At 37.8% G+C, this 20,767-nt stretch overlaps 1 protein-coding gene across 4 annotated transcripts in view; it reads right to left on the reverse strand.

The window, feature by feature from the left end:
* Positions 1–19,350, reverse strand: part of MARCHF8 (membrane associated ring-CH-type finger 8) — a 129,039-nt gene extending 109,689 nt beyond the window's left edge. The window contains exon 1 of one of the 4 annotated variants that reach the window (XM_064487932.1): positions 18,712–19,350. The gene's annotated coding sequence lies outside the window, so the exon portion shown is untranslated. The remainder of the gene's footprint in view (positions 1–18,711) is intronic. The other 3 variants (XM_010985293.3, XM_064487933.1, XM_031460942.2) reach the window with 3 other exon arrangements.
* Between the last annotated feature and the right edge of the window lie 1,417 nt (positions 19,351–20,767).

A 20,767-nucleotide genomic window follows, 5' to 3' on the forward strand; every position in this document is an offset into this window, starting at 1 on the left:
TTAAAGAAAAGGACATTTTAGCTTAAAAATTAGGTTATAGTATTAAAGAAACATCTTTCATATCAACTACCCTAAAGGAACTTACCAAAAAGCAAACTAATTTTTCTGGGAGTAACACAGAAGGAACTCATTTACGGCACAGAGATTTTTGAGAAACCTTAGCCAAGCAAAGCTTCATGCTCTCAGTTATTCCCCAAAGGCTCTTCCACATAAATCTTGTGTGCCATGAACAATACAAGCACTAACCAAATAAAATATTCAATCTGTCTAATTCATACAAACGTATAAAACATTAAGAAGTAAGAAAGATGCGGATTGAATACTTAGGTTTAGTTTCTCTTCCACCAAGACTCTATTAAAATGACAGTAAAAGGATTTTTAAAAAGAAGCAGCTTACACTTCTGGGAAGATAGAGTAAATGTACTTTTCCCTACTTGTGCCAGTAAGCACAAGTAAAAACTCTGGACATTAACATATAAAACAAATATAAGACTCTGAAAGGCAGAAAGAAGAAGGTAGACCAGCTAGGGACCCTCAAGATTCAAGAACAACATGGTGTCCAGTTCCCTGGGTTTTCTTTTTGTCTCATATACCCCAAACTTGGAGCTGAAGTATTGGCAAATCCAGAAACACCAATAGGTGTAGACCCCCCCAAAAAATCCAAGAAAAGCCAGCATTTTCTAACCAAAGAAGTAGGCAAGAGTCAGCCTAGGAAGACAAAAATATTTTAGACAACCACCACCCTACTCCAACCAAATACCACAGAAAAAAACTGGCCACACCCCCAACCATGCGAGCAAAGATCTCTCATCAAGATGTTAACAAAGCATTCCAACATCCCCATCAGGACGGTATCAGAGGGCTGAGTAAGTAGCTGGGACTTTCCCCCCACCAACTGCTGTGTCTTGTTTTTTTTTTTTTAAAAAAAAAAAAAAAAAAAAAAGCAGCAAAGATACAAAGAAGAACCAAAGGGAAATTTCAGAACTGAAAAATACAACTGCCAAAATACAAAAACCAAAAGATTGGCTCAGTACAATGGCAGGGACAGAAATAAAGCAGTGGACCAACACACAGACCAATAGAAACTACCCATTCTGAATGACAGAGAGGAAAACAGACTGAAAAAGAAAAATGCACAGAGCCTCAGGGACCTGTGGGATTGTAATTGAATATTTAACATTCATGTCATAGGAGAGACAGGGGCTGAAAAAGTATTTGAAATAATAGCTGAAAATTCCCAAATCTAGCAAAAGATACATACATGTACAGACTCAAAATTCTGAGAAAATCCCAAACAGGACAACTCAAGCAAATCCTCACCAAGACATATCATAGTCAAACTTCTGAACACTAAAGACAAAGAAAACATCTTGAAAGCAGTGAGAAAGAAACAACACCTTACCTATAAGAGGAAAATCATTTAAATGACAGAAAATATTTCATTAGGAGCCAGGGAGGCCAGAAGGAAGAGACAGAAAACCTTTCATGAACTGAAAGAAAAGAACTGTCAACTTGGAACCCTATATCCAATAAAAAGAAAAGAACTGTCAACTTGGAACCCTATATCCAATAAAAATATCCTTCAGAGAGGAAGGAGAAATCAAGACATTTGTGACAAAAGTAAAGTAAGAGGCTGTGTCATTAGCAAATGTACCCCAAAAGGATGGAATGGCTATAGAAAGATCTCCAAGCAGAAAAAAGAACCCTTAAAGCATTAGGAAATTGAATTCTGCAAACAGAAAAAGAATTATAAACCATGACCAAATGAGGCTTATTCTAATGATGTAAGGTTTTGATTTCCGGTCAAGATGGTGGAGTAGCAGGACCATGAGCTCACCTCTTCTCACGACTATAACAAAACCACAACTGACTGCTAAACAACCACCAAAAAAAAAAAAAAAAAGACTGGAACCTAGCAAAAAAGATCCTCTTCAATGGAAACATAAAGAGGGAACCTCAGCAGGATAGTAGGAGGGGTGTGTTCGAGATATAATTAGGCCCCATGAACCCTGGGGCGAGCAACCCACAAACTGAAGAATAATTAAATTGCAAAAGCCATCCCACAGGAGTGGGAGTTCTGAACCCCATGTCAGGCTCCCCAGCCTGGAGTTATGCCCTGGGAGGAGGAGATTCCAGGACATCTGGTTTTGAAGGCCCACGGGGCTTAACTCCAGGAGCCCCACAGGACTCGAGGAAAGAGAGACTTCACTCTCTTAGGAAGTGCACACAGAATTTCCCATATGCCAGGTCCAAGGGCATAAGCAGTGACTTCATAGGAACCTAGGCCAGACCTGCCTGCTGGTTTTAGAAGGTCTCCTGAGGAGGTAGGGGACAGCTGTGGCTCATCCTGGGGACATAAAAGCTGGTGGCGACATTTAGGGAGTGTTCATCTACACTAACTTTCCTGGAGTCAAACATCTTTCTTGGATCATTAGCACCAAGACCTACCTCCACCCAACAGCTTGCAGGCTTAAGTGCTGGGAAGCCTCAGGCCAAACAACATACTTGGTGGGAATGCAGCCCCACCCATCACCAGATTTGCTGAGCCCTCTAGACACGCCCCTAGATACAGCCATTCCCACCAGAGGGCCAGGATCAAGCTGCACCAAGCAGTGGGAAGGCACCAACTCCTCCTGCCAGGAAACCTGCATAAGCCTCTAGTTCAGCCTCATCCACCAGGGGGCAGATACCAGAAATAAGAAAAATACAATCCCAAAGCTTGTGGAAGGAATTCGCAAATGCAGGCCAGTCTCTACCCTGGTACCGGCTGGACCCTGGCCCTTGGGTGACAAGAGAGGAGTGTACTGCTGGGACGCACAGGAGGTCTCCCACAGAGGGCCACTTCTCCAAGGTTGAGAAACGTAACTAACCTACCTAAAAATACAAAGTTAAGCAATATGAGGTGGCAGACAAATACCTTCCAGGCCAAAGCACAAGATAAAATCCCAGAAGAAGAAATAAGTGATGAGGAGATAGGCAATTTATCCGAGGAAGAGTTTAGAATAATCATGGTGAAGATGTTCAGAGAACTCAGGAGGAGTATAGATGCACAGAAAGAACTTTTCAGCAAAGCCTTAGAAAATATAAAGAATACCCAAATAGAGTTGAAGAATACAATTACTAAAATGAATAACATGCTAGAAAGAACTAAGAATAGACTAAATGAGGCAGAAGAACAGATCAGTGAGCTAGAAGATAGAGCAGTGGAAATCACTACCACAGAATAGAAAAAAGAATGAAAAGAAATGAGGATAGTTTAAGAGAATTGTGGGACAACATTAAGTGCACTAATATTCACATTATAGGGGTCCCTGTAAGAGGAGAGAGAGAGAAAGGACCTGAGAAAATATTCAAAGAGATAATAGCCAAAAACTTCCCTAACTTGGGAAAGGAAACAGTCACCCAAGTCCAGGAAGTGCAGAGACATCCACAAAGGATTAATCCAAAGAGGAATACACCAAGGCACATAGTAATCAAACTGACAAAAATTAAGAATAAAGAGAAAATATTAAAATCAGCAAGAGAAAGCAACAAATAACATACAAGGGAACTCCCATAAGGTCATCAGCTCATTTTTCAACAGAAACTCTACAGACCAGAAGAGAGTGGCATGAAATGTTTAAAATATTTAAAGGGGAAAACTTACAACCAAGAATACTCTATCTAGCAAGACTCTTGTTCAGATTTGATGAAGAAATCAAAAGCTTCACAGATAAACAAAAGCTAAAAGAATTCAGCACCACCAGCTTTACAACAAATATTAAAGGAACTTCTCTAGTCATCAAACCACAAGAGAACCAAAAGAAAAAAAAGAGAGAGAGAGAGAAGAAAAAGACCAACAAAACAAACCCAAAACAATGAACAAAATGGCAATAAGAACATACATATCAATAATTACCTAAATGTAAATGGATTAAATGCTCCAACCAAAAGATACAGACTGGCTGAATGGATACAAAAACAAGACCCATATATATGCTGTCTACAAGAGACCACTTCAGTGCTAGAGACACATGGAGGCTGAAAGTGAGGGGATGGAAAAGAATATTCCATGCAAACAGAAACCAAAAGAAAGCTAGAGTAGCAATACTTATATCAGACAAAATAGATTTTAAAATTAAGACTCTTCCAAGGATGTAAGTTTTTTCAGTTTTTGAAAATCAATGTAATCTATAATGTTAAGAGGCTAATGAATAAAATCATATGATGATACAAAAGAACACAGAAAAAGCATTTGATAAAATTCAACACCCATTCACAATTTAAAAAAGAAAAACAACCTTTCAGAAAGATAGAAATAAAAAATTTCCTTAAATTGAAAAAGAGCACCTACAAAAAAAAAAACAAAAAACAAAAAACAAACTCTATACCTAACATTATACTTAATGATGAGAAATGAGTTGCCTTCAACCCTAAGATTGGGAAAAGGGCAACTCTTATTTAACATAGTGCGGGAAGTTCTGGCCAATGCAATAAGGCAAGAAAAGAAATACAAGGAATGCAGATTGGAAAGAAAAAAAATTGTACCTATTTTCAGATGACATGATTGTCTATATAGAAAGTCCCAAGAAATCTACCAAAAAACCCCCAAAACTCCCAGAATAAGTAAATTCAGCAAAGTTGCAGGATACAAGATAAACACATTAAAATTAGTTGTACTTCTATATACTTATATAGCATTGAAACCAAGAATACGGAAAGTAAAAATACAACACCATTTATAATCATGTAAAAATGACATTCTTTGGTGTAAATCTAACAAATATCTTTTATGCTTTAAAGTGCTGGTGAAAGAAATCAGAGAATAAATTAATAAATTAGGATGCATACTGTGTTCATGGACTAGAAGACTCAACAAAGTAAACATGCCTATTATTCCCTAATTAATATACAAGTTTAACAATATTCCTGTCAAAACCTTCTAAAGATTTTTGTAGATATAGATAAGACTATTTTTAAATGTATATGAAAAGACAAAAGTGAAACACTTTTTAAAGAGAACAGAATAAGAAGAATCAGTCCACTGATTTCAAGTTTTAGTACAGAGTTACCCTAATCAAGACTGTGTGGTACAGGTGGAGAGAGAGACATATAAATCAATGGAACAGAACAGAGAATCCCTAAGTAGACCCACACAAATATGCCGAAATGATTTTTGATAAAGCAATTCAATAGAGGAAAGATTACTTTTCAACAAATAATGCCAGAGCAATACGGAAAAAATAAATGAACCTTGAATGAAATTTCAACACCTTATACAAAAGTTAACTCAAAGTAGTTCATGAATTTAAATGTATAAGCTTAAATGATAAACCATTTGGGGGTGGGGGGAAGCATAAAACTAAATCTTTAGGATTTAGGACTTAAGAGTCCCTAGACTTGATACCAAAGGCATGATCCCCAACTGGAAAAATTTACAAATTGGACTTCATAAATATACAATATAATAAATATAAAAGCTTTTTTTCTTCAAACAACAAAAAGGAAAGCTACAGAGTGGGAGAAAATATTTGCAAACCACATATCTGACAAAGGACTAGTATCTAGGATATATAAGGAACTCTCACCAGCAATAAAAAAAGAAAAATCCAATTAGGAAATGGGCAAAAGACATGAAGAGACTTTCACTGAGAGAATATACAAGTGGCAAATAAACACATGAAAATATGTTCAACCTTATTAGCCATTAGGGAAATGCAAATTAACGTTACAATGAAGTAACACTACATACCAACAGAATGACTAAAATAAAAACTGGTGCCAACACCAACATGTGGGCAAGGATGAGGAGAAACTGAATCACACTTATATTATTGGTAAGAATGTAAAATGGTACAGCCACCCTGGAAAACACTTGGGCAATTTCTTCAAAACATGCAAATATCATACCACCCACCAATTGCACTCCAGTTCTTTTATACCAGGGAAATAACCTCATACAGTTACACAAAAACCTGCACACAAATGTTTTAACAGCCTTATTCAACTAGATGTTCTTTGGTACGTGAATGACTGAACAAATTATGGTACATTCGTATCATAGAAAACTACTCAGCAATTGAAAAAAAAAAACGGAATAAAAAAAGACTATTTGGGCATGTAACAATCAGGATGAATCTTCAGAGAATCATGCCGAGTGGAAAAAACTAAACCAGAAAGGTCACATATGATTCCATTTATATAATATACTGGAAAAGACAAAATTATAGAAATGACAGAACAGATTAGTGCCAGGGGTTAAGAAGGCAGTGGGAGCAGGGAGAAGTGGGTGTAGCTATAAAAGAGCAGCATGAGGAAATCCTTGTGGTGACAGACATATTTTGCATCTTGACTATAAAGATGTCAATATCCTAGTTGCAATATTGTACAAAAATTTTGCAAGGTGTTAACTTCTGGGAGAAATTGGACAAAGATTAAATGAGATCCCTCTACATAAGTTCTTATAATTGCATAAGAACCTACAGTTACCTCAAACAGAAAAATTTAATTTTGAAAAAATGAAAAAAAAAAAGATATAAATCACAAGGCCACAAACGAAGAGAGGGTACTCAAGCAGACAAAACAGATTTCAACTGTTTTCTAAAGACAGAAAAAAATGGCAATAGCAATGAGTTTAGCAATGTGGAGAAAGCCACAATAAAAAGTATGTGAAATAATGGATAAAGATACAAAATGAGCTAATTTTCCTATAGGATGCCCAGGGGCTCAGGCCTCAGGTTACAGTGGTAGTAAACTGCTGGCTAAAAAACAGAGATAAAAGTCTACAAATAAAACAACTGGTCCCTTGGCCACCTCCCCAACAGAAAGTGCTACCAGAAGTGGGTAAACATAAACATAAACATGAACAAGTCACATTTTCTCAGTAACCACTCTACAAGCAATGAGGAATTTCATATCAGAGAATGAAAAGATGATGATCCACCATATGCAGTAGAAAAACATTTCCAAATCTGTCGATGGCTCCAACTTAGAAGACAAGCCATGCACGTGATGACTTTAAAATTCTATGGGGAAAACTGATAAATGAAACTTCATATTGTGTGGTTACTGCTGGCTGTGTCTAGAAAAGATAAAAAAATAAGTTTGGTTATTGGTACGCTGAATTGACTGGAAGCAAGTGGATAAGGAGTCTGCTAAGTTTCTGTAGGAAATGTATTGGCAGAAAAACCACAAGCTCAGATTTAGAACATCTGACCATTTAGGATCTAAAAACAATCTCTGGGAGTCCAACTTTCTACAAACAGGCCAACTTCACGATGTCCAAGAAAGCATGCTCCCAGTATCAATTCTGGATGCGGGATGGTGCCAAGTAAAATAATGGAAAAAGAAGAACTCTGAAGGATGATCTCTGGAGCCAAGGAGAAAAAAGGATGTTAAGTGTTTCTCCCAGGGAACAAAATCAGAGTCTAATCAACAAACATCCTTCCCTTTCACAGAAGAGAAACTTCCTTTATAATATCTGTCCATAAACATTAAAGAACTGCTACACAAGAGTAACTACTGTGTCTCTATGCTTCACCTTCCAAACGGAATCGTTTACTAACCATGTTGTGCTCTTGTTTAACACTTTCAGAGGTGGGGGTAATAAATAATATGTCTTCTTAATTCACTTGATCAAAAAAGGCTAATATGGAGCTGGTAAGACAGCCAGGCCTCACTTAGAGGTCCTGTACAGGCACACCGCATTTTGCTCTTCACTTCATTGCACTTTGGAGAAACTGCATCTTTCACAAACTGAAGGTGTGTTGCACCCTGCGTCGAGCAAGTCTATTGGTACCATTTCTCCAACAGCATTTGCTCCCTTTGTGTCTCTGCGTTACATTTTGGTAATTCTTACAATATTTCAAACTTTTTCACTATTCTTACATTTGTTATGGTGATCTGAAATCAGTATGATCTTTGATGTTACTATTTTAATTGTTTTAGGACACTGTGAATCATGCCCATATGGGATGGCAAACTTAATCAATAAAAGTTGTGTGTGTTCTGACTGCTCCACCGACCAGCAGTTCCCATCCCTCTCCCTTTCCTCAGGCCACCCTATTCCCTAAGACACAACAATATTGAAATTAAGAAAATTAATAACCCTCAAGTGAAAAAAAATTTCTAGTGAAAGTAAGACTCTGACTTTAGATGAAAAGCTACAAAAGATTAAGCTTAGTGAGGAAGGCATCTTGAAAGCCAAGACAGGCTGAAAGCTAGGCCTCTTGCACCAAACAGTGAGCTAAGTTATGAATGCAAAGGAAAAGCTCTTGTAGGAAATGAAAAGTGCTACTCCAGTGAACACATGAAAGGTAAGGTAGCAAAACATCCTTATTGCTGATATGGGGAAAGTCCTAGTGGTCTGGATAGAAGATCAAACCAGCCACAACATGTCCTTAAGCCAAAGCCTAATCAACATTTCTAACAAGCACCCAGATGATACCCATGCAGATGATCCATGGAATACACCTTGAGGAGCAAAACTACCAAGTTTAGTCTTAAACCACCAAGATTAATACACAGTGGGAGAACAAATGATTCTCTGAAGAAACTCAACAGCCCATAGAAAAGGTCCCCCACACTGACTGAGCAACAAATCTAGAGAATTCAGACTCACATTAAAGAGGATGATGGAAGGCTTTGGGAGGAAAACCATCCTTAAAAGTACAGCCTGACAGAAAATATGATACTGTACACAATATGATAGAACATCTGGCAAAAATTAAGAATTTGTATATAAAAGGTATATAGGGGAAAAAAATGAGATAATATAACTTTTAAAAGATACATAAAGGAAACGTTATCACAGACTACAACTTGACTCTAGAGTTGAACAATAGTTAAATAGTCACTGACTAAACACTGACTATAGATTTCAATTAAAATAGGGCTATAGCCATAGTTGGAGTGGAGAAATGGTAAGTGAGGAATTCAAGATGCCTAAATCCTCAAAACAGGGAGGCAACACATAATACTTAAGGTTGATAAATCAATAACAGTTAAGCATTAAGTTTAGAACTATGGAGGTAACCACAATAAGAGACAAGAAAACATAAGTTGCCTCTATTTTTCATTGTAAGCCTTTATGTTCACTACTTTTAAACAGTATCCAAGTATTATTCTGATAAAAATTTAAACATTAACTTTAAAATATGGAAAAAGAAAAAAGATTGGTAATAGATAATATGGGCAAGGAAATGGGCAAACGGTAAACATTATCAGGGGAAATGCAGACTGAAATAAAAATTGGGACGACCATTGCCACTATCCAATTTAAATCCCCTTTGACCAGACAATTCCACTCTTAGGACTCTTTACAAGTATGCCCACAAATGTTCAAAGATATATACATAAGAATGGTCACTGCAACACTGTTAAAAGGGAGAAAAATCAAAGCATACTATATATCTACTAATAGGCAAGGAGTTGAATAAATTATGAATAAATGTACCCAACTTGATTTCAGCCCTGTAAGACCCAGAGTAGATAATCCAGGCAAGCCTACCTCAACTCTAACCTATAAAATTATGAGAGAAAAATGTAAGTTATTTTAAGCCTCTAAGTTTGTGGTGGTTTGTTACAGGTCAATAAAAAACAAATACTTTTAGAAAAGTTGAAGAAATGGATTACCCTACAACCTAGCATGTATGTTAGGAGTAACCACGTACCCAGAGAAAGTCCTGCCTATGTGCACCAGGAAACACAGACAAAATGATAACATCACCACTGCTCATTAAAAAAAAAACAATTATTCATCAAGAGTTCAAAGGTACAATGGTTGAATATTCGTATTACACAACTATGCAACATCAATGAACTAGAGTCGTGTATAAAAATATGGCTGAGTCTCAAGACTCATAATATGTAGGTTAAGAAAGCAAGTGACAAAAGCGTACACTCAGTAAAATTCTAGTTATTAAATTCAACAGTACATGGATAGAAACAAGACAGCTTAGAGATGCAAATGTGGTAAAAAAAAAACTTAAAAAAAAGAAATAAACACAAATCTTAGGGTAGCAGTTATGTTTGTGGGGAGGTAAGAGAATGGGATGAGAGAGGGGACACCAAGTAGCATCAAAGGTTATGCAAGGTTTTGTTCTTAACTGGCAGTGACTACAGAGTAACAGTATCTAAATTCTAAACATATTTTATAATTATTGCAATGTTTATTCAGTATTTAGAATATGAAAAAATCTAGGAATAAATCATCTACATGACAAAAAAATCTTTCTTCCCCCCTTTTCTTTTGTCAAGACATGTCCATTGGAAAAAAATAATTCAAATAATAAATAAAACTTCAATCATTTTTTAATCACCTAAAATCCCACTATCTACACAAAATCATTAACAATTTGCTGAACATCCTTCTGGACATTTCATATACATGTGTTTATACATTTAACTATTTTACATAAAATCACTACATACACACACACACATAAATGCTTATTCCGTAAACACTGTTTAGATTCCTGTTTTAAAAAATCAGCTGTATTGAGTTACAATTTATATAAAATGTACCCATGTTAAGTGTAATGTTGGAAAAGTTTTGACAAGTCTATGTAGTATAACAACTACCCAATCAAAATTCAGACAGAACATTTTCATCACCACAAGAAGTTTCCACCTGCACCCCTACAGCCAATTTCCTCACTTCTGACCACAAGCAATCACTAATCTGCTTTATTTCAGATTAGTTTTGCTGGCTTAGGATCAATGTAAATGGAATTATACAGTATGCATTCTTCTGTGTCAGGCTTTTGGTCAGCACTGAGTTTACAGTATCAGTAGTTCCCTTTATACTGTCACGTAACACTCCACTGTATACGCAATAGACATCTGGGCTATTTGCAGTTTGGATCTCTGAACACTGATATGTTAAGCCATTTGTTATATAAGTTTTTATTTTATGACCAGGAGTAGAATTACTGGGCCATACATTATGCGTTATGTTTAAGTAAACATACATTATGTGTATGTTTAAGTACATTATGTGTATGTTTAAGTAAAACTGTCAAAGTGTTTTCCAAAGTGTCTGTATCGCTATGCATTCCTACTAGTAATTTATGTAAGTTCCAGTTGCTCTATATCCTCACCAACACTTACTGTCAGTGTTGTCAACTTTAACCATTCTTGTAGGCAAATAGTTGTTTATGATTTTGGTTTGCATTTCCATATACTGAGATACTCAAATATATTGAGAATTTTTAATGTACCTATCAGAAATTCAAGTATCTTCCTTTGTGAAGTATCTATGCAAATATTTTACCAATTTTGTAATTTGGGGATTGTCTGCCATCTTATTACTGAGTACAGAGGTCCTTTATACACACTGGATAAAGGTCCTTAGTCAGATATATGAATTACAAATGTCTGCTCCCAATCTGTAGTGTATGTCTTCTTTTTCTTAGGTGTTTTTTTAAAGTACATTAGTTTTTAATTTTTATTAAGTCTAATTTAACATTTAAAAATTTTTATTTTTATTTTATTTTATTTGGTATCATGTATAGGAGTCAATGTTTTCCCCCTCAGTCTGGGAACAAAATATGAATGTCTGACTACCATTTCTATCATCATTTTGGACTTGAGGTCCTAACCAGTGCAATTAGGAAAAAAGGGAAAGAGAGAAAAGGAGGGAAGAAGGGAAGGCAAGGAACACTGACTGGAAATGAATTGCTAAAATTGTCTTTATTCAATTATTGTATGTGTAGAAAATCCTAAAAAACTAACCAAAAGATTATTAAAAGTATTAAGTGAATTTAGAAATGCTACAAGATGCAAAGGCAATAAACGAAACTAACTGCGTTTCTACATATTAGCAATGAACAAGTGGAAATTACTTTTTAAGTAGTCAGTTACAATGTGTCAATTTGTGGTGTTCAGCACACTGTTCCAGTCATGCACATACATACATATACTCGTAGAAATTACCTTTTTTATTCCACTTTTAACATCAAAACCCATAAAATATTGATATAAATGTGAAAAAAATACATGAGACCTGTACACCAAAAACTAAAAAAACATGTTGCAAGAAATTTAAAAATTAAACAAAATGGAAGTCACTGAATACAGTTCCCTGTGCTGTACAGTAGGACCTTGCTGTTTATCTATTTTGTACATAGTAGTTTGTATCTGCCAATCCCAAACTCCCAATTTATCCCTCCCTCCCCTCCCTGTACCCTGTAACCATAAGTTTGTTTTCTATGTCTGTGAGTCTCTATTTTGCAAATAAGTTTGTGTTATTTTTTAGACTTCATATGTAAGTGATATCATATGATATCTGTCTTTCTCTGACTTCCTTCATTTAGTATGATAATCTCTAGATCCAACCATGTTACTGCCAAAGACATTATTTCATTCCACTTTATGGCTGAGTAGTATTCCATTGTAAATACATATACCACAACTTCCTTATCCAGTCATCTGTCAATGGATATTCAGGTTGCTTCCATGTCTTGGCTATTGTAAATACTGCTGCTGTGAACACTGAGGTGCATGTATCTTTTCAAATTAGAGTTCCTTCTGGATATGTGCCCAGGAGTGGGACTGCTGGAACATATGGTAAGTCTATTTTTAGTTTCTTGAGGAATCTCCATACTGTTTTCCATAATGGCTGCACCAAACTACATTCCTACCAGCAATGTAGGATGGTTCCTTTCCTCCACATCCTCTCCAACATTATTTGTAGACTTTTTGATGATGGCCATTCTGACTGGTGTGAGGTGACATCTCATTGTAATTCTAATTCAGATTTCACAAATAATTAGTGATGTTGAGTATCTTTTCTTGTGCCTGTTGGCCATCTGGATGTCTTCTTTGAAGAAGTATCTATTTAGATCTTCTGCCCATTTTCTGATTGGGTTGCTTGTTTTTTTGATACTGCACTGTTCAAGATGTTTGTATATTTTGGAAATTAATCCCTTGTCAGTCACATTGTCTGCAAATATTGTCTCCCATTCTCCAGGCTGTCTTTTCATTTTGTTTATGGTTTCCTTTGCTGTGCAAAATCTTTTGCTTAATTAGGTCCCATTTGTTTATTTTTGTTTTTATTTCCACTACTCTAGGAAATGGATCCAAAAAACTATTGCTGCAATTTATGTCAAAGAGCGTTCTGCCTATGTTTTCCTCTAGGAGTTTTACATAGCCAATCTTACATTTAGGTCTTTAATCCAATTTGCATTTATTTTTGTATATGGTGTTAGAGAATATTCTAATTTCAGTCTTTTACATGTAGCTGTACAGTTTCCCAGCACCACTTATCGAAGAGACTCTCTTTTCCCCATTATATATTCTTGCCTCCTTTGTCATAGATTAATTGACCGTAAGTGTGTGGGTTTATTTCTGGACTTTCTAACCTGTTTCATTGATCTATATGTTTGTTTTTGTGCCAGAACCATACAGTACCATACTGTAACTTTGTAGTGTAGTTTGAAGTCTTGATTCCTCCAGCTCCATTTCTCTTTCTCAAGATTGTTTTGACTATTTGGGGTCTTTTGTATTTCCATACAAATTAAAAAAATTTCTGTTCCAGTTCTGTGAAAAATTCCGTTGGTAATTTAATAGGGATTGCACTCAATCTGTAGACTGCCTTGGCTAGTATGGCCATTTTAACAGTATCATTCTTCCCATTCAAGAACACAGAATATCTTTCAATCTGCTTGTGTCATCTTCAATTTCTTTCATCAGTGTCTTATAGTTTTCAGAGTATAGGTCCTTTGCCTTCTTAGGTAGATTTATTCCTAGGTATTTCATTCTTCTTTGATGTGATGGTAAATGGGATTACTTCCTTAACTTCTTCTTCTGATATTTCATTATTAGTGTATAGGAACAACTGATTTTAAAATATTAATGAAAATACCAAAAAAACCTAAAGCATCTGAAACAGTTTTGAAAATAAAGAACAAAGTTGGAGAATTTATACTAACCAATTTCAAACCATACATAAAGCCACAGCAGGACACAGTATGGTGTTGACATAAGGACAGACATACAAATCAAAAGGAGACAGAGTCCAGATACAGACAACACATACATCATCAGGTGATTTCCAAAAAAATGCCATTGCAATTCAATGGGCAAAGGACAGAGGAATTCAATGAGAATAATGTAATCTTTCCAACGAATAATACCAAAACAGCTGTGTATCCATAAAGGAAAATAATGAACCTAAACCCATACCTCGCACCACACATGGCATCAACCCTCAAAAACAGATCACAGATCTACATGTTTGAACTAAAAGGATAAAACTTTTAAGAGAAAACTTCTATGGTCTACATTTCTCACGTAATATCTCAGATATCTTTGTATGTTAATAAATATACATCTTTTACATTTTTTAAAAAGTAACAAAAACAAAGGACAGAGAAAAACCTTAAAAACTTTGGAAATGTATTCATTTCTCAAAATAAACTTTTAAAACTCAATTTGAGTTCTTTATCATACAATCATATAACCTTTCTTCAATTAAAATACAGAAAATTCAAAGGAAAAGAACAAAAATCTTCTTAAACTTCCTTTCATATGATGCCAGTAAGAGGCTGCCTTCTAGGAAACTCCAGTTTTGCCTCAATAATTATTTTTTGAGTGCCTTTACTAAAGCCATAAGTAATAAAATAAATCTACCTAAGATATATTAATATCATCCATAACTTTCAAATATAAAACAGTTACCAAAAGATCATGACAATATGATAAACATTCTGTACTGCTCTACTTGTCTGGAAGTGGCCTGTCCTTGTTGATAACAATTCATAATGCATCACACAGAGATTACACATTTTTATATTGTAATAAGACAAATTTAAACTATTCTAAACATAACCCCCACCCCAATAATTTAGAGGATAGTTCAAGAAATGCATTACTACCTACTAGTCGCAAGTTGTATTTACAAGAGGATTTAAAAAGTCAATTATAGTTTATGAATTTAACCATTGTGGCTTTCACACTACCAAAATTAAAGGCAACACAAAATGCAATGTTACTGCCCATGTATTAGCTACTTATTGTACATAACAAATTACCCCAGAATTCAGTGAGCTATAACAACAGTGTTTTAAATCTCACAGTTACTATGGGTCAGGAATCTAGGCACAGCTTAGCTAGGTACCTCTGACTCATGATTTATCATAAGGTTGCAATCAAGCTGTAGGATCACCTGAAGGCTTGGCTCTGTGTACAGGATGGGGAAGCAGGATTTGCTTCCAAGCTCACTCATGTGGCTGTGAGCAAGTCTTGGATCCTCAGCACGTGGGCCTCTCCAAAGGGCTGTTCACAACATGGCCTCTTGTTTGTTTGTTTTTTCATTTCCTTCCTTCCACCAATGGCTTTTTTTAGGTGTACAATTCAACGGCTTTTGGCATAGTCACAAAGTTATGCAACCATCACCACAATCAATTTTAGAATATTTCATCATCCTAAAAAGAAATCCACTACTACTTATTAGATAAATGATTTGCTCATACCGAACACTGGGGAGCATGTAGACAGGATACCAAAAGAAACCCATATGCTGCTGGTAGAAGAGTAAAATAGCACAACAACATGGGAAAGTAATTTGGCAATATTTAGTAAAATTACATATACACACATCTGACAAGGAGAAACCAATCCTAGGTGTTTACCTCAGGAAAATGGAAACTCTTACACTTGGAAAAAACCAACATGGATGGAACCTTCGGAAAAAATCAACATGAATGAAACACGTAACCTAATTATAAGTGGAAAAAAGTCACAGAAAAAATCTACATAGCATGATACCATTTACCTAAAGTTTAAAAATATGCAAAACTAAACAATGTTTTGGAACGGTGTATAAACATAAAGTAAAATTATCAAGAAAAGCAAAGAAATGGTAGGCACAGAATTCAGTATGGTTGTTACTTTTGATGGGAAGGAAGAGGGAGTACAATCAGGCAGGGGCACACAAGCTTCAGTGCTATAGTAAAAGTCTATTTTTTGAGTTTTATGTATGCAAATTACACATTTTTGTATGTGTGACATATGACATAAACATCTTTCCAAGAGCTATACTGACACCTGAAGGTCCTTCTAATATAGATATACAGTGAAGCAGTTCCACAGCAATAAACTTAATTTGATATGATACTGAGGAGTATCATAGTGAATCAAAAATTGCACGTAAACAGTATTATCAATTATTTTCAATCCAACAAAGTGTATGCTTTGTGGAACTGAGAAGATGGACTCACCTGCCCTTTCCTGCTTCTTCCCACCTTTCTGCAAGCCTATCTTCCTGGCCCCACCTAAACCACCGTGCCCTGGATTAAACACCACCTCCTCCAGGAAGTTCTGCTATTCCATGTCTCAACCTGAAGGGGACTGACCCTTTTTTTAATTTCCACAGCAGTTCTATCACTGCAAGGCCTTCATCACATTATCCCTGGATTGCATGCGACTTAACTCCTCTATCAGAAGAAGCACCTGAAGAACTAGAATACTGATCACATCATCCTCGCTCACAGAAGGCACTCAGGTTTTTTGCTGATTTGTTAAATGAATAAATGAATTCGAAAGTTCAGGAATTGCAGAGTGAGCTGAGCAAAAAAAAAAACTAGATCGGGCCTACTTAAAAAAAGAAAAAGAAAAAGAAAAGAAAAGAAAACCTCAAAAATGAAGAATTAAAAATTACACTCCTTGAGAAAGAATTTCAACATTGAAAATCTTCAAAAAATAACAAAGACAGGATTGACAAATGTTTATACTGTATATACTGGTCATTTCTATATTCACAGGTGGCCAAAGCAAAAGGCCTAAGAAATTCCTGAAGGATTATTTACCATCAGAACAGTCCACTCCTTTAGAAAATGTCTTGAAGTCAATCATATAACTGAAGAACAAGGAGGGTTGTAAAGTATCTTTTATAGAAAAAAAAATAGTATATGCCATTTCATGACCCAAATTTTCTACTTTTATAAAGTTTGGCAATTTTTTTCTTTCAATTATTAAACGTGTAACCACCAAAAGTATAAACCTAAATATTGTATGATTATAGCAAAAAAGGAACTGCTATTTGTGGGCTGGGGAGGGGGGAGATCACAAATGAAGGCTATGCTTCAAGAACTAGACACTGCTACTGATAACAAACAAGGGGTCTTGACTGGGTGAATCAATTCATCCCATCTATGCATCTGTAATATCTTCCTGGAGCTATTTTAAAGAAGACAAAAATGCTGGAGCTAGGGTTGCCAGATTTAGCAAATAAAAACACAGTAGGCCTGGAGAAGGGTATAGCTCAGTGGTAGAGTACTTGCTTAGCATAAATGAGGTCCTGGGTTCAATCCCCAGTACCTCTGTTAAAAAACAAGTAAGTAAACCTAATTACCCCGCCCTAAAAAATAACTTAAATTTTTTTTTAAAAAGTAGGCCCAGTTAAACTTAAATTTCAGATAAAGCAGTAAAGCATGACCTATACAATATTTATACTAAAACCTTTTTCACTGTTTGCTAAAGTTCAAATTTAACTGAGTGTCCTGTATTTTATCTGGCAACCCCAAGGGAAGCCAAAATCAATCCAGTGTCCTCAATCTGTAGCAGAAACTGAGATCTGAAGAAGGGAAGTGACTTGCCCGAACCTAAACCAAAGATCAAGGAAGTGAGTTTGCTTTGAAAAGAGAAAACATTCTGCTACAGTCACCCTGGGTTCCACTCAGTCTATTAGACCTCGGATTTTCACTCACCTCACAGGAGAACCAAGCATACAAAGCTGTCAAGGGGTAGGGCTTTCCTATTTTAATATCAAACTGTGAATTTTAGTAAACTTATTAACTCTAGTCTTCAAAACCAACAATTAGGAATCTATGCATTTCTCTAAAAAAGAAAAAAATCCTCCTGATAATCTTTTTGCCTGTACACCACCAACTTCAAATTCTGTTTATGTTCACTCATTACAGAAAACAGGACCTCCTTTTCTCCCAAACCTAGTTCTCTCACAATCCAAAACTCTCCTGCTCCAGTTTCAATATTTGCACATTATTTTCATATTATTCCATGGTTCTATAAGTATTTTAGATCATACACTCTCCCATCTTTCCTAGTTTTCAGAGGAAATGCCCTAATGCATTCACTTGGCCTCAAATAAAAGTCTTGCAAAAAGCCTTCCACTCCCATTCTGTGCCTGAACAGCTAAACCAGCAATGAGGCACGAAGTCTCACTATTACAAACGCATTTACTTCCCCGGGACTGGGATGCAAGAAAAGATGGAAAAATAAAGGTCTTTCTAGGAAATTTGGGGGCCTACTTCCTTATGGCATATACTGTCTCTCTAACTACACGATATACAGTCGGACATAATCAAAGGAAAAATCATAGAAAACTTCACACATGCAAAGGATTCATCTTCCAGATCCTATCAAATTAACAAATACACGAAACACTCTCTAACAGCACTTCTCAACCTGCGATCTCTGGAGGCCCTTAGAGGCAGTGGGGGGGAGGGGGAGGAAGATCATGAGGCAGGGAAAGGTTTTCGGTTTTTGTTTTTGTTTTTGACAAATTGGGCTTCCAAATAAGGTTTTAAGTATGAAGGCTCCGTTGCATTTTTTAAAGCTCAAAAAAAAAAAAAAAACTAGTAACATAAAACATCATGACTTTCTCTAATGAGTTTCTACAAAAAACTTTCACCCCAGTGAACAATTGAATCGTGTCAGATGGAAAAATCAAAGACACACGGAAAGTCAGCAATTAAAGGATTAAATATCTACCTGTGATTTCTTCCCTCTGGCAGCTTCCAGTGTATGCAGATCTCTCTCGCGATCACACACGTCAGAAGGGGAAGGTCCTCACAAACCGCCTAGTCCAGACTTTCATTTTACAGCTGTGGAAACTCGGGCCAAGGGGAGGGCTGACTTGCCCAAGGTCTCACAGCCCGTCGTGGGCAGGACTTCAACTAGGACTCCACGCTGGCAGCCCGGGGCCCTCAGCGCCCGGCGGCGCCTGCGGCCCCCGCTCGGCCCAGCTCCAAGGGCAGCCTGGAGCACCGGGGCGGAAGAGCCCACGGCCCCGGGGCGCTGCCGCCTTTCCGCCGGCTCGGCGGCGGGGCGGTGCGGAGCCCGGGCCTGGGCGGCCGCCCCCGTCCAGCCCACCTGTCGCGGACCGCACAGCCAATAGCCACACCCCCTGCCGGGGCCGGGGGGCTCGGCCGGCCTCGTCGGCGGCCGGCAGCGACGGCCGCGCGCGGCAAGGGCTGCGCCGGACCCGAGGCCGCCGGAGTTGTCTCAGGTGGGCGCCGAGCTCGCGGCGGGGCCGCCTCCGCCCGCCTGCAGCATGCCGGAGACGCGGACGCAGCAGGGCAGCAGCTCGGCCGCCGCGGCGCCTGTTTACACCCCTCCGCGGGAGGACGCCGACCGGCCCGTCACGTGACGCATGCGTCACGTGCTCGCCCGGGTTGGGGCGGAGGCGTTGCTCGGCGACGACGGAGTGCTCAGGCTGGTGGTGGCGGTGGTGGCGGTGGCGGCGGCGGCGGCGGCGGCGGCGGCGGCGGCGAGGCGGCGGCGGCGAGGTCCTTCCGCGCTTCCACCTCACGGGTGGCGGTGCGGAGGCGACAGCCGACGCGCGAGCCGACGCGCCCACACCAACCCGGGCGAGGAAGAGCACAGACTTCCACTACCGCGGCGCCGTCCTTTAGTGACCCCCGGGCCTGATCGCATATATTCGTGTTTTGGAAGGGAGACGGAGTTCGGTCCGGCATTATGATAAGTGAACTTGGAGGGGGTAAAAACAAAAACAAAACAACGAAAATACTTCCTTACCCAAAGCTAGCAAACGAAGGGAGAGCAGGAGGAATAAGAAATAACGGTTTTGTTTGCATTAACACACACTTTTGTTTGCTTTTGCTCCCTAATGTGGAGTGAAGGTTTATGCCCACAGCCTACCCTCCACCCTCAAAGAAGGGGTGTGAGGAAGGCTCATGGGACTTCCAATTTTTATTTTAAATTATATTATAATTTTCTTGGTTAGGCTTTGTATGTATAAATACAAATATGTCTAAGTAAATATTTCATTTGGAATTCAGCTTTTTGTCCGCCTCAAACTTTCCTGATTATAACTCTGTCACTTTTTTTGTAGTGACTGTTTCTGCCAAGTCTAGTTTTCCTAGATCAAACTTTGCAGAAGTAAAGTTTTAGCCTCTAACAACTTCTCCCATAATATTCATTATACACTGCATCAAAGACTAATAGTTTGCATTATTTCTCACTAAATTCATAAAAGAATTCTAAGCAAATACCCTTGAACATTCCAGAATTGCCCTGTTGTCCAGGTGTTACATATTGGATAATCATGTTCCTCCGTACAATTCCAATCACTCTGCACACTTGTATGTCTATGAGCAAATTGACAGGGTCAAAACAGGGGACTCAAAGTATCTTTCAGGTCATTAAGACAAGGTCAAATATCCTCTTCATGTGTATAACACACCTAGAATGCAGCTCTACAAAGAGTACAAAATATAGTGATGAATTTTCTCCACACGTCATCTTTTGCTACGGAAAATAGGTTACAAGGCCAGTTAACACAACCTGGTTGACCTTTTCAGATGTTCCATGAAGGCAGGAAAACTTACCTCCCATTAATATACCTTATGCCTAGACCACGTCTGGGAAGCAAAAACAGCTGGATGATCTATGTATGGATGTGGAATCCTGCCATCCTTCCATAGGAAGTGGAAGAGACCCTTCCTAGATCCAGAGGGATCTGTGAATTAGATGGTACTCACGGAGGCAATGCTAGGCTGAGTCCTGGCTCACCCATCACTATCTA

This window comes from Camelus dromedarius, chromosome 8, assembly GCF_036321535.1.
Source record: "Camelus dromedarius isolate mCamDro1 chromosome 8, mCamDro1.pat, whole genome shotgun sequence".
Taxonomy (NCBI): domain Eukaryota; kingdom Metazoa; phylum Chordata; class Mammalia; order Artiodactyla; family Camelidae; genus Camelus; species Camelus dromedarius.